General features: G+C 34.7%; 1 non-coding gene across 1 annotated transcript; it reads left to right on the plus strand.

Moving 5' to 3' along the window:
* Positions 1-410: 410 nt before the first annotated feature.
* On the plus strand, positions 411-517 carry LOC129284677 (small nucleolar RNA R71). Its single transcript, XR_008586921.1, has one exon. It is a non-coding gene; the product is annotated as a small nucleolar RNA R71 (small nucleolar RNA).
* Positions 518-13,951: the final 13,434 nt, after the last annotated feature.

Raw genomic sequence — 13,951 nt, forward strand, 5'->3', positions numbered from 1 at the left:
TCCCACCATAGGATTGTTTTCCATTGTAGATAGCATTTACTTGTTCAAACTTAATAGGACAATTGCTTTCTACATGCATAGGTGAGTCACAAAAAGTACAAGAATAAGGGACAAGTGCTTGAGAAGTACTTACATTGCTCACTTGAGATATTTGTGGAGCCAACATTCTCCCAATCTTGGCAGCTAGCAAGTCCACATATGAATCATTAAGAACTGAGGAACCTACCATATTCACATTTCTCTTTTCCCTTGTAGAGTATTGAGCACCACTTGAAGCCATCTTGTCAATTAGTTCCCAAGCCTTTAAGGAAGTGAGGTCAATCAAGCATCCACCACTAGCGGCATCAATGTTAACTTTGTCTCTTGGAATCAAGCCCTCATAGAAATATTGGACTAAATTCTCACTAGAAATTTGATGGTGTGGGCATTTAGCCAAAAGGCCTTGGAATCTAGTCCAATACTCATAGAGACTCTCATCCTCTCCTTGTTGGACCCCATAGATTTGCTTTCTCAAATTGGTGACCTTGGAATTTGGAAAGAATTTATCTAAGAAGAGTCTTCTTAGCTCAGCCCATGTGCTCACTTTCACATAAGAAGGGTAGTTGAAATACCATTCCTTTGCTAAACCTTCAAGAGAAAATACAAAAGCCTTAGCTTGAACATCATCAACATTTACATGCATAGGCTTCATAGTATCACAAACCAATAGGAAAGTATGCAAAAACCTATGACAATCTTCTCCTGGTAACCCATGAAATTTAGGCAATGCATTAATCAAGGAGGATTTAATTTCAAATTGAACATTAGTAGGAGGAACATATAAGCCATAAGGATTATCATGCCAATTAGGTTGAGTTAATTGCCTAATGCTCCTCTCCTCTCTAGGGTTATGCAAGCCTTCAAATTCATTATTAACATGGCCATCATCATGCAAATTCTCATTCCCATTCCCATGGCCCTCATTATGCACATGCTCATGTCCTAAGATACCTTCCATTGTTGAATTACAAACCAAATGAGAATCAAGAATAGGTTGTGATCTTCTCAATCTAGAAATAGTCCTTTCAATTTCTGGATCTAATTCAACAAAAGAGGTATGTTTTCTTCGGGTCATGCACTAATCAAGCTCAAGAAAATTAAGAACAAAGAACAAGCTAAACTAAAATGCAAATCAACATGAAACAATTCAAAACACACAAAAGCAAGAGAAATAATTTTTTTTTTATTTTTTTTTTAACTCAATAGCAACAAAATGAAAAAAAATAACACCAAACAAGTAGAAAGAGAGTTAGAAATGCTCAATCAAGAAGCTTTGGCAATTCTGGAATTCGCACAGTAGGCTCTCTGGAGACAGTGAACTTGTGAATTTTCTATCAGCAAATCCACATGATAAATTCCCCTGAAACTTTTATGAGAAACACAAGAGATATACAGGAAAATTATATAAAATTTTTAGATTAAAAATCCTGCCCAATCGTTCCCAGAATTTTTCACAAGTTGGTCCTCAAGTCTGGAGAAACAGGATTTCGTCCAGAAGACCTTCAGAGCTTCTAACAAACTTTCAAATAGGAAAATGGAAAAATTGAAGAAAATCCTAAACACAAGAAACAAAGATAAGACAGCGATAAGAAAAATGAAACTGGAATCAATCAATTTGAACGCACAAAGAGGAAGATATGCTAACTCAAAATTGAAACAGGGTTTTGGAAATCCTCTGTAATGGCTCCCTGGACCTTGTTAGATTGTAAAATTTCCACAGGACACTTCCCACGTCCAAAATTGACCAAACCAATTTTAAAGTGAAGCTAGGATATAGAGCTTTCAATGAAATAAATTTCAAGTTCAAATTCCTTCAGACTCATTCCCAGTTAATTTTTCAATTTCAGACAGAGACACTAGAAACAGAGTATTTTCAGCTCTACACCAAACCAACGAAAATTGCATTAATTTTTTTTTCTTTTTCAAAACAGAATAAAAACACTCAAAACACACAAAAAACACTAAACAAAACACAAAACACAAATTTTTATAATTTTTCAAAAAAATTTTCAGGAACACTAAAAATATAAATTAAGTACTAAACAACCTTAGAATTAAACTTAAACCATTCCCCGGCAACGGCGCCAAAATTTTGATAGGAAATTAGTCGCTTATCCTCAAAATTACACTAAAGCTAACCCTAATGCAATATAGGGCCAACCCTAGGTCATCTCCCAAGGAATGGTTTTAAGTCTAATTGAAAGTTATCTAGTGAAATAAATCAACCAAAGTTTGTAGGAATTTAGTTATCTATCTAATTATCTAAACTAATTACCTAATATGCAAGTAATTAAAATGTTAGTGAAAGTGAGTGAAATGAACTTCCCTTTTTACAATAATGGAACCCTAGATATTAGTTGATTTTGGACTCATTATCTTCTCATGATTAGGCTAAGTTTAGCTTCCCTTTCCTCTTGACTAAAGCTGTCATGACTTAAGAAAATTATCCTAAGCCAATTAACCTAATTAGCTAACCTCCCTAGGTCTTAGATTAAAGTCCCTAGTTCAATTAACCAATTGGTGAAGACATTAGCCAAGTGATTCATTCAAAATCCTCAAAATTAAAACTAAAGCTAACCCTAATGCAATATAGGGTCAACCCTAGGTTATCTCCCAAGGAATGGTCTTAGTCTAATTTAAAGTTATCTAGTGAAATAAATCACTAAAAGTTGAAGGAGTTTAGTTACCTAACTAATTATCTAGTGAATTAAACTAGTAAACTAAACCTTATTAGGAATGGAATAGACTTCTCTTTTACTGTAGGAACCCTAGGGTATTACTAATGGAAGAATCCTAGACTTTAATTAATTATGGCAGCTCACAACTTCTCTTCCTTAGCTAAAAAATGTATTTACTTAAGACAACTATCTCAAATAACCTAGCTTCACTAAGTCAATTCCCTAAGTACCATTACAAGCCCCTTAGGTAACCTTACTAGCTTAGCTTAAGAATTAACCAAGTGTTTAGTTAAAATTCATTCCCAATTGCCACTAGCCAAAGCTGTACCTAAGCTCAAAACTATGAAAACTCAAACAACTCATCAAGTATTCACCACACAATTACATGCTAGGCTAATACAAGACATTCAATAAATGAAATCACATATTATAATGCAAAATCACTAAGTGGTAGAAATTTTCAGCAACAAAAGGAAGTGAATTTCAAGTCAACAATCTTGTTTCAACACTAACAATTACAACTAACCATGCAACTAAAGTTAAATTGAACTACAATTAACCATAGTCATAATATTCTAGTGAAATTGAAACAAGATGAAGAAATAATTGAGCTTAGCCAAATGAAGACTTTAAAACTCCTCTTCCATCAAATCCTCCCTAGGATTCCATGGATAATTTAGCTAGAAAATATCAATACCATCTTATTTCTCTAAGGACTAGACATAGCCAAGTAAAGCTCCATAGAAATGGTGGAATCAAGCTTTAAATATCCTTGCAAATGGTAGGGATAGGTTCATCCAAGTAAGAGGAATGGAATGGTGATAGTTTTGTGGAGGTTTGATGGCTGAATGTGGAGTTATGGATGCTAAAAAATGAAGAAAATAGAGAGAAGGTGGAGAAAATGAAGAACAAGATGAACTAGAGAGAGAAATTATGGAAGATGAGTAAATGGGTGAATGAATCTCATTTGGGACTCAAAATGGAGTGCTCCTAGTATTTCTCTTCAGCTGAATACTAAATTAAAAAATAAAAAAAATAAAAAAAAATGGGAGCCTTGTCACACTTGCAAGGTGGCACCCTCCTATTGGTTTGTAGATGATTCCAATGTGTGCCTAATTTTTCATGTGTCATCCATATTTCAAGCTGATTTAATCTCATAAAATATCATAAATCAAGTTCAAATGCTCAGCCATTGACCTCAAGAAGTGTTAACCTCAATTGTCCAATTGATGCACAAGTCACATGCCACCTATGTCACATAAATCACATAATTCAATTAAATAGCATGTGACATAATAAAATCTAATTAATATCAAGAATTAAATTCATAATTATAAGGGAGAATTTATTAAAATATCCAAGTTCTAGGCTGTATAAAATTATGTAAAAATTTTCACACAAAGATAACCCGAAAACTAGGTCAAACTAAGACACTTAAGAAAGTATTGACTTTTTTATTTAATTACTCTAAAAATAAAATGAATTTTAAAAGTATAGTTTCACCACTCATCAAATGGACATAAAATTTACTTTGTCAATTTTTCTTATACATTTTCTCAAAATTTTATTTTTTAGACTAAAATGCCCTTAATGCACTAAATCTAAAAACTTAGGCAAAATTCCAAATCTAATGCAATGTGTGCATTTGAAGGTGATAAATAATTAATAAAAGGGTCTTAATTGATAAATAAAAGTGGGTAACAAATGTGTTCTATCAGCTATCACTAAGCTAGTCTCTTCAATGAACAAGTGGAGACAAGCCAAGTTCAAGTTCCTCGACAAACAATGGGACAAAGGCTAGCCTTTGATTACTAAAATGTGACCATACTACATGAATTTACACCACTCATCTCCTTAAGGTGAACTCTCACCAATATGATCATGTAATGCACTATGCTAACGCTATAGCATGCCATAATCCTATCACCATGCTTAAATAGCAAGTAATATTTATTATGTCATAAACAACCATCCATAGTTATGTTGTAACATCTTTCTTACAATTTCTTAATTGCATACACAAATCTCAAGTCCAAGCAATCATATTAATTCACATACAGTCTCCTAAATGTTAGATGCCATTATCAACTTTAAAGCCATTTAACTTATCAATTCTTTAAGTCACATTCAATCATCAACCTTAAGCCATAATTGAAATTTCCATATTTTCAAGGCACAACTCATCGCATAGAAACTATAAAAAGTAACTTTAAGTACAAAACACAATATTTTAATATGTTCAATAAAACATACAAATGCACAAACTAGGTTCCCTCCATTACCTCAACCTTTGAGAGATCAAAGGTTTACCTCTTAAGCATAACTCACTTCCAAAGCTACTTCCAAGTTTGAATGGCGCACAAAACAATTAATCTATGATTAATCCTACCAAATATCATTGATATCATCATTATCATGCTTCAAGTTTCCAATTTCAACATTTTAACAACTCAACCAATCACATTTAGACATATCCATTAGGTATATTAATTTTTGACAACTCCAAGAAACTTTATTAAACTTATTACTCCACATTAATGGCTACCAACCTCTCAACCATCACATTTATGGAATTCAACAACCCAAATTCATTCATATTTATGAGTCCAAGCTTAAGAACTCTCACAATCATCAAACTTATGTTTAGATAATTTAAACAACTCCCATTAACTAATATTTAAGTTAATGGGTTTGAACCCATTACCCTATAAGCTTGAAAATCCACTTCCAACAACAAACTCTAACTTAAAAATTACTTAGAGAGGAAAGGGAAGGAAGGGAGAAGTATAGGAAGCTTACCCTTATTTTTTGTGTTGATTTTCTAATCTTGTGATTAGCTACTAATCAGGGATAAATTAGTAATTAATAAATGATTAGAGGTTTAGATGATTGCTTGGTAATTCAACTCATTGGGATGTTAAATGAATAGATGCGGGTGTAAGAATCACGTTTTAGGGTGGAGCGTGTGAGTGTGGTGAGGATTTTCCTTACTGTGCCATGTGCTGTGGTATAAGGTTACCTGCGCTTTGACATATGGCATAGAAAATGACTTAATAAGTTATGAATTAGAGTGAGAGTTTAGAAGGGAAGGGAGGAGAAACATGAAAGAGAGAGGAGAGAAAGGCTTTAGCTACAAGGGCAAGGGATGTCAAAGCAATAGAAGGCACTTTTGACCAGTAACTTATTGAGTAAGCTTCATACTATAATTTCTCTTAGTATTAGTTATAGAGAAATTGAATGAAGGAAATTTCAGGGATTAGTTTCTTACCCTATAATAATGAAAAGGTCCTCAAGAGTTAAATTAGAGCTTTGTAACTAGTTTTGAGTTAAACGATAGAGCTTCAAACTTATAAGATTAAATTTAGCCTAATTCAATAGAAATAGGGGTGGAAATGGTGTTAGGGTCAAATAGGATTGTTAGAAGTGATGTAAAGTGATGATTGAATGATAATTAACTTAGATTGGCTAAGCGAAAATAAATGGATGGCTAAATATAGCCTTAATTGATAATTAAGTGTTTTTGGTCAATTAAATCAATTGACTAATAATGTCAATTGCATGTAGATTGGCGTATTCTACGAGTAAGTTGTAGGAAGAAGCTTGTGAGGAGCTATAGTGATAATTGAGAAAGTACCACGGGTAACCTTTCTTATGATAGAAGAATTGAGGTAATCGAATAATTTCCTTTGTTTGACTATTTTTTGTGACTGTGTGAAAGTATGCTATTTAAGGCGTGAAACTATTTTAAACTAAGCATGTTTTGTGTTATTGTATGGTTATTACATGAAAATTAACTTTAACCTAAACAAACAAGTGAAATTATGTGATTGTATTATATATGTATATATGTGTATGGTGATGATTGGAAACCTATAATTGGTTCAAAAAGCATGATCATAAGGGTGGGGTTCACTTGTAGAGAGAAGTGGAGAAAGACCATATAGCTTATTCTCCCTAGTCCCTAACAGAATATGGTGTTGGAGAATTATATCTCCTTAGTGCCTTTCGAGGTGCAGTGTTGGAGATTATCTCCTTAGTGTCTATTGAGGTGCAGTGTTGGAGATTCAGACTCCTTAGTATTGATGTGATGCGGTGTTAAAGTCAATGATACCCTATTATGTGTATTAGGGAAAACCATAATTTGAAAGTGAGATAGAACACCTTTGGCTGGGTGATTCTACCACTAAACATGAGCTTAAGGCCAATGAGATTGTATATTAGTCTAAGGCGAGCCTATGGTTTCAAGTCAGGGTAATTTGGAGGTTCAGTCAATAGTGATCACGCTATATGTTAGAAAAGTGATGAAAAAATGATAAATTGTGGTGAATATAGTTTTCAAAATGGTGAAATGATAAATGTTAATTATTGGAACATATGTTTTGATGATTATAAAACCAAGAGAAGATGTATTTATTATGTGTGAAGATATAAAGAACTATGGATAAAGATAAAACCTCAAGAGCATGAAAAATCAAGAGAAGATGAAGAAGTTTAGGATAAGTAATTTAAATTCTCTTATATTTAATGTGCAAACTTAGAGAGTTTAATCACTTTTCTTAATCACTAAATGAATGCATCATGTCTCTTTTATATGCATTAAGACTCATCTAAGTATGCTGAAGCTTGCAAACAATGGCCTTTTTACGTATGGTTCTTCATAAAAAAAGTTTGCATAGTGAAGAGCCAGAATTATGCATGATTCTGGAGGTCACTCACAAGTTTTTACATGTTAAGCACACTGATAGCTAAATCACGCGAGTGCGAATAAGTGCTTCACGTGTGATTAAGCATTTGTGTTGTATGCTGCCTTATGCTTTATCTCTACATGCAAAACCACCCGTGAAAGGCTTCATTGTCCATACAAGTTTTAGCACCTGTGCTTCATTGTATTATGATAAAGTGTAAAACCATACATGAGACTGATGGTAGCCACGTGTGATTTATTACTTGTTAAACAATCATACTTTATTTTGTTAAGTCTTAAAACTTTTGAAGTCAAGCTAAAATTGTTCACATGTATGATTATTGATTCAAAAATTCATATATCTTGATCATGCAAAATCTTGCTTTAGTTATTCTTTACTCCACACGTAAATATGCATCAGACAAGTGTATGCATTAGTGCTTGCAATTTCACACGTGATATGTTTTTGGTTCCACACAAAGTTTTAATCACATTGAATGGCTTTGGCATTTTGCTAGCCATTTCATGTGTGAGAGAGTAGGGGTTCTACATATGATTTGTCATACAAAACTAATGATAGTTCATTATGTACAAAACCATGCATGAGAGCAAGTTGTCACGGATGATATCTCCGTGACCGTGTAAAGACCAATGTAATGAACGATCCGCTAGTTAGCCTCGCACGATATGGGTAAAGGGGGCGACATTGGCATTGGGGGTGTTCTGCCTCAGTCTTCGGACTGAGTGCACAACTGGTCGGGGGCTAGTGCCGCCTCCCTGATGAGCCCATGGCAGGGCGAAACCAGTGTGATCCGTATGTAGTAAGGCTTGTCATGAGGATTATGGGGTCCTCCAGGACGCCGCACGAGCGCCGTGTGCTACGCCAGACTCTCAGCCCGTGACAAAGTGGTATCAGAGCAGGACATACTTTACTGTCATGTGCCTGTGGGGTCCCACGTTGGGACTGATCGACCTTGGCACCGCTCCAGAAAGGCCTCCGAGCAGGTGGGTCCAAAAGTGGGGACTCGGGCGGGAAGGTTAGCCGTTGTCGACTCTACTCCTATTGGCTCGCGGGTGCGAGTGGGTCCGAAGAGTGCAAGACTCAGGTGGCCACTCAGCAGTAAGCTGATGTGTTTGTGGCAGTACTGTACGTACGATCCTTGGGCGGAGTCTTTCTCCCCTAGCACGAGGGCGTGCTAGATTGGGTGTGGGAGAATGTCACGGATGATATCTCCGTGACCATGTAAAGACCAATGTAATGAACGATCCGCTGGTTAGCCTCGCACAATATGGGTAAAGGGGGTGACATTGGCATTGGGGGTGTTCTGCCTCAGTCTTCGGACTGAGTGCACAAGTGGTCGGGGGCTAATGCCGCCTCCCTAATGAGCCCATGGCAGGGCGAAACCAGTGTGATCCGTATGTGGTAAGGCTTGTCCTGAGGATTATGGGGTCCTCCAGGACGCCGCATGGGCGCCGTGTGCTGCGCCAGACTCTCAGCCCGTGACAAAGTGGTGCACTTGCAAGTTTTAACACTTTGATATGTTAGTATATTCAAAAGTGTAAAACACCAAAAGAGAGTAATATGGTACCATGAGAGTTTTAGCATCCAAAACTAAATGCAAATTTATGAGTGCTAAACCACGTGAGAGAACAATGAGGTACCATGCATGATTAAGCACACAGAAATGAATGGTTACTCAAAAGTGCAAAACCATGCATGAGAAGATAAGGTGTTCACACGTGATCTATCACATTTAATTCTGTGAAACTTTCTTAATGCAAAATCACACATGATTATACCAGTCACTCATAAGAAAATGCACTAACAGATAGAATCACTATTCTAACGGTCTGTCAACTTTTAAAAATTATGTAAGTGATTCATTTTAAACCAAAAAAGAGACTAATGATCCTTGAGCAAATAAATTATCATTTGTGCATTTAAAGAGCTTTTAAATTATGATTAAATGCATTGTATTCATTCATTATTCTTAGAAAGAATTGTGAAAAGCTCTCAAAGGTTTATAAGCTTTCATTTTTATTCTCATCTACTCTTTAAGAGAGTTTTTTGTAAAAAGCTTTTGTTATCATCTCAAAAATCTTGAAAAGGAATTTTCAAGTGTTGTAACAACTTGCTGACTTATAGCAAGGTGTGTTAAGTAAATCAAGACAAGGTTAGTCTTGAAAGTTATACTGTGGTGGCAAGCACCCATTGAAACTTATGTTTTTAGTTGAAAATCTCAATTACAATCTTAAAGACTAGGCGTAGGTCAAATTTGTGGCTGAAATAATATGAATCTCATATGTGTCATCTTCTTCCTTTACTCTTTAGCACTTCACTCTTTTCAAGTTTTCAAAATTTTTAAGTGTCACCCAATTCACCTCCTCTTAGGTCCCAACCTATCCTAACATTAATGAGATTTGAAGTACAACACCTATTATATGTTATGTTCAATTGTATATTATATTATACTTGCTTATAGTTACATGTGATAGTTGATAGTAGAGAGTTATTCTGTTATTGAGATTATTATCTCAACCCATGGTTATATTTTTACAAGTCAGACTAGTGATCAGAGCAAACAAAAAGATTCCAGGCCGACTTAGTATTGATAACGCCATACATCTTAAAGTTTGTGTAATGAACCAATACCTTGTGAATGTTGTAAATATAAGTTATAGTAGGAAATTACATACATGTTTAGAAAATATAAGTTGTAACATGATTAATTGTCACGGTGTTGTGAATCATAGCCCATATATGAAAATGTGTAGTAAAATGATTAATAAAGGCTAAGATTCAGTTATAAAATGTTGTGAATATGTAAAGAAATGATTTTGTAGTGAACTTACAGTGATTATGGTTTATGGTGTAATATCCTCCTCCTTTTAATCCCATAATTAAACCCAAGTCCCAAGTAATTAGGAAATGGGACATTAATAATCATCAAAATACAGAATTCTCATTGATTAACAAAATAGGGACCCTAAGTTTATAAAACTAAAATTATTTTCAAGTCTTGTAATCAGACAAATCAAAGTTCACAATTACACAGAAGTAAGGGATCATTGCATAAGTGAGTGCATTTGTTTAAGAATTTAAAACAAGAGAAATTCTGAAAAATTTTGAGGTGTGCGCCACAGCTCATTGAATATGTGCCGTGGTGTATTTGCCTCTATGACACATGCTGCAGCTCGTGACACCAAGCGCTAAGGTGCAATTGCGCGAATTTTAATAGTGAATTCTACTATCAATTTTGATAGCATTAAGGCCAACTTCTAATGCACCCCAAATCTCTGTCCAATGTTCAAATAATGCGAACAAGATATCTGCAAAAAGCTCTTCCCGGGCTCTAACTAATGGCATTAGTCTTAGACTCAATTTCTTCTTAAAACAAAAATTGGATACCCTTTTCAAAACTTACACTTTTGCAACATATTTCACAATTTCAAGTGTCCAAATCAAATCCTAAGGACCAATAGCCACCAATACCAATATGACCACATACAAATCATCAAAACCAACTTGTGCAATATACCATAACACAAGGAATATTTTTGGATTAAATTTTTACTACTCAACCCCTTAAACTCAAAAACATCAAAAGGGAAAGTTTACTAAAATTTTTATCAAGTTCTCCCTAATCATCATATAATATTCTCAACCCTCACTTGCATTAGTATTTTGGCCCTATCACCATGACACATAATCATCAACTCCCTCTCTAGGGCCCAAAATACCATTACAATTTACATCTCACATAATACAAGTAAGTAACAAAAAAGAAATCCTCATTAGCAATTGAAATTGTCATACACATAAGTTTACTTAAAATAAGGAGGCCTACTACAAGGGATCTTGATCCTAAGCCTCTAGGTGTTTTTTTCTATCCACACCTATTTAGCTATTCCTTGTAATATTGAAGATGACAGGGTGAGTACAACTACTCAGTAACCAAAGTCTGACTAACCCATACTAATACATGTCAATTAGTTTAAATGCAAGTGGTGGTTAATGTTAATACTTTAACCCATGTGAAACAATTGAAATTAGATATTCACAATTCAGCTCACATAATAGCATTTACTTGGGAAACAGTGCTTTTAGTACTTTTTATATAAGAGAGTTAATCACAAAAATCATTGACAAACGTAATGGCAAAAATTAAGACTCAACTCAAGATGTCATCATTATGGACTCAATATAGACAACAAGTGACTTTACTTACTATATGCATGATCACACCTCCCTTATATCCTCCTTATTCCTCTGACACAAAACTGTGGGTTATAATTCAATAGGATAGTCTTATTCCTTGACTTCCTTAGCCTAAACACTTGTGAAGGGATTATCCGGTCAAGGCGCACCTAACTCACTTATGGATTATGGTTTCCCCCATTTCTCACACTATAGGGTGTCATACATCCTAAACTAGCCTCCTCATTGAACCGGTGAATAGCTAGCTAGGTTCAAGTCCCTCGTTGAACTAGTGGGACAGTCCCTCATTGAAGAAGTAAGACAATACAAATAGAATCAATCTAAGCAAACTATCACACTGATGGGCCTTACCACGTGGATTTTATCATCTACTCCATTTCCTAGGCGAATTCTCGCCTCTCAAGATCATGCCATGCGCATTCATGCCACAACTCACACATAAATAGTTCATAGAATTTTACATATCAATTTTCATTAAACTTTGTCATTACATAATCGTTGAAATTCTCAATCACATTTCATAAAACTTCAAAACAAATAAGTCATTAAACTCCAACTTCATAATCATTGTACTTTACACTTTCAAAATCATTGAACTTCACTATTTTAAAACATCATTGAACTTCTCTTAATAAAGATTTATGTTACTTCTCAATTTACAAAATCATTAAACTCCCAATAAATATTAATATGAAAATCCACCACTATTATTCTCAAGAAAATTTTACACCATAAAGCATAAAACTCACAAATTGGATCTAGTGAATTTCCTAACAAATTAAGCCATATTTGCATTTCTTTTTATTTTACACATTTCAATGATAAATCATAAATCAATAAACTAATAAACACACACAAGCATAAGATAGAATTCCTTAGTTACCTCAAACTTTTGAGAGGTCAAAGGTTTCAACCCTCAACTATTCACTCCCAAAGCTTCCAAGAAGCTTGAATGGTTCTAATGGTAGTTATACTACAAGCATTTACTATGCAAAATATCAATATCCATTTTTGAGCTATTTTCCACTAACATTTCATCATTTTTTAATACTCAAGATTTATTCTTGACTCATATAAGAGTACCCATAAGGCTTTTTAGCTTCCTTTGACTCTTATTAATAACATTAAGCTCTTAAATGGGCATTAATGAAACAACATTATTCCCAACCACCAAATTTATGAGAATTTCAAACATTCAATAATGTCCTCCAACCATCAATCATCATAAAACTATAAATACCAAATTTACTTAGCTCAATCTACTCCCATTAACTCTATTTAAGTCAATGGGTTCGGACCCATAAGTTTTATGGACAGAAAATCACCATTAACAATTAAATCTTAACCTCTACCATCAAGAAAATGGGAAGAGAGGAAGATTTAAGCAAGAAAGTTTACCTTTGATGTTTATGAGATCTAATTTACTCCTAAAAATTAGTTTCTTCAAGCCCTAGCTGAGTTTTTCATCACTCTCTTAGTTCCCTTTGTTTTCTCTTCTCTTCTACTTCAAGTTCGTGACTTAATACTGTACAATTTTGACCATGCACTGCGTCGCATGGCATAGAGAGTCTCTTCCAGGTGTGTTGTCATGCATGCGCTGCAGTGAACCAACCATAAGCCGCGGCAGCGTGGCACAGAATTACTTCCTTCAGAAATTCTTCCTCTTCCATTCTCGAATGACCCAATTCTCCTTTGAACTCGCGTTTAGAACTAAAATCAAGACCAAACATGCCCGTTTGGCCTCTCTGACCACACACATTACAAATAAACTTAATTAGTCTATTTGAACTTAATTAATCTTAATTTAAAATTGAGGATGTTACATGTGGCATATTAATATGCTTTGTAGTGAAAGCCTTGTGTATGTGAAAATGGGCTATTGAACGGCTAAATTGTGATACATGTGTATAAATGATAATAATGTAGTCAATCAGGTGTATTGAGTCCATTTGGATTTGGTTCAAGGCCTAAAATGGTCTAATAAGATAATGTATAGGGTTTGTGTACTTAGGTGTGCTAAAATTTTATAAAAATTACCTTTTTACACATGGGTATCTAAATTTTGATTAGACCATTGGATTGTATCCAAAGTTATATCATTAGTTAGATCTATAAGATAAGCTTCAGGTGGGCACTTGAATCACCTTGATCGAATGTCATTTGTAAAAATGGTACATGCTAGAAGTTCATCATTTGAGCTGTCAAATGATAGCAGTAGAAATGGGCTTGCGTGCTATGGCATATTACAATTCGCATTATGGCACATGGCACAGAGAAGGTCAGAGCTTGTGGCTCTATACTACATGCAGCGATGCATATAGTGCACTCCAC

The sequence above is a fragment of the Prosopis cineraria genome, unplaced genomic scaffold, assembly GCF_029017545.1.
Source record: "Prosopis cineraria cultivar Desert tree isolate PC_DT_omini unplaced genomic scaffold, ASM2901754v1 PC10, whole genome shotgun sequence".
Lineage (NCBI taxonomy): Eukaryota > Viridiplantae > Streptophyta > Magnoliopsida > Fabales > Fabaceae > Prosopis > Prosopis cineraria.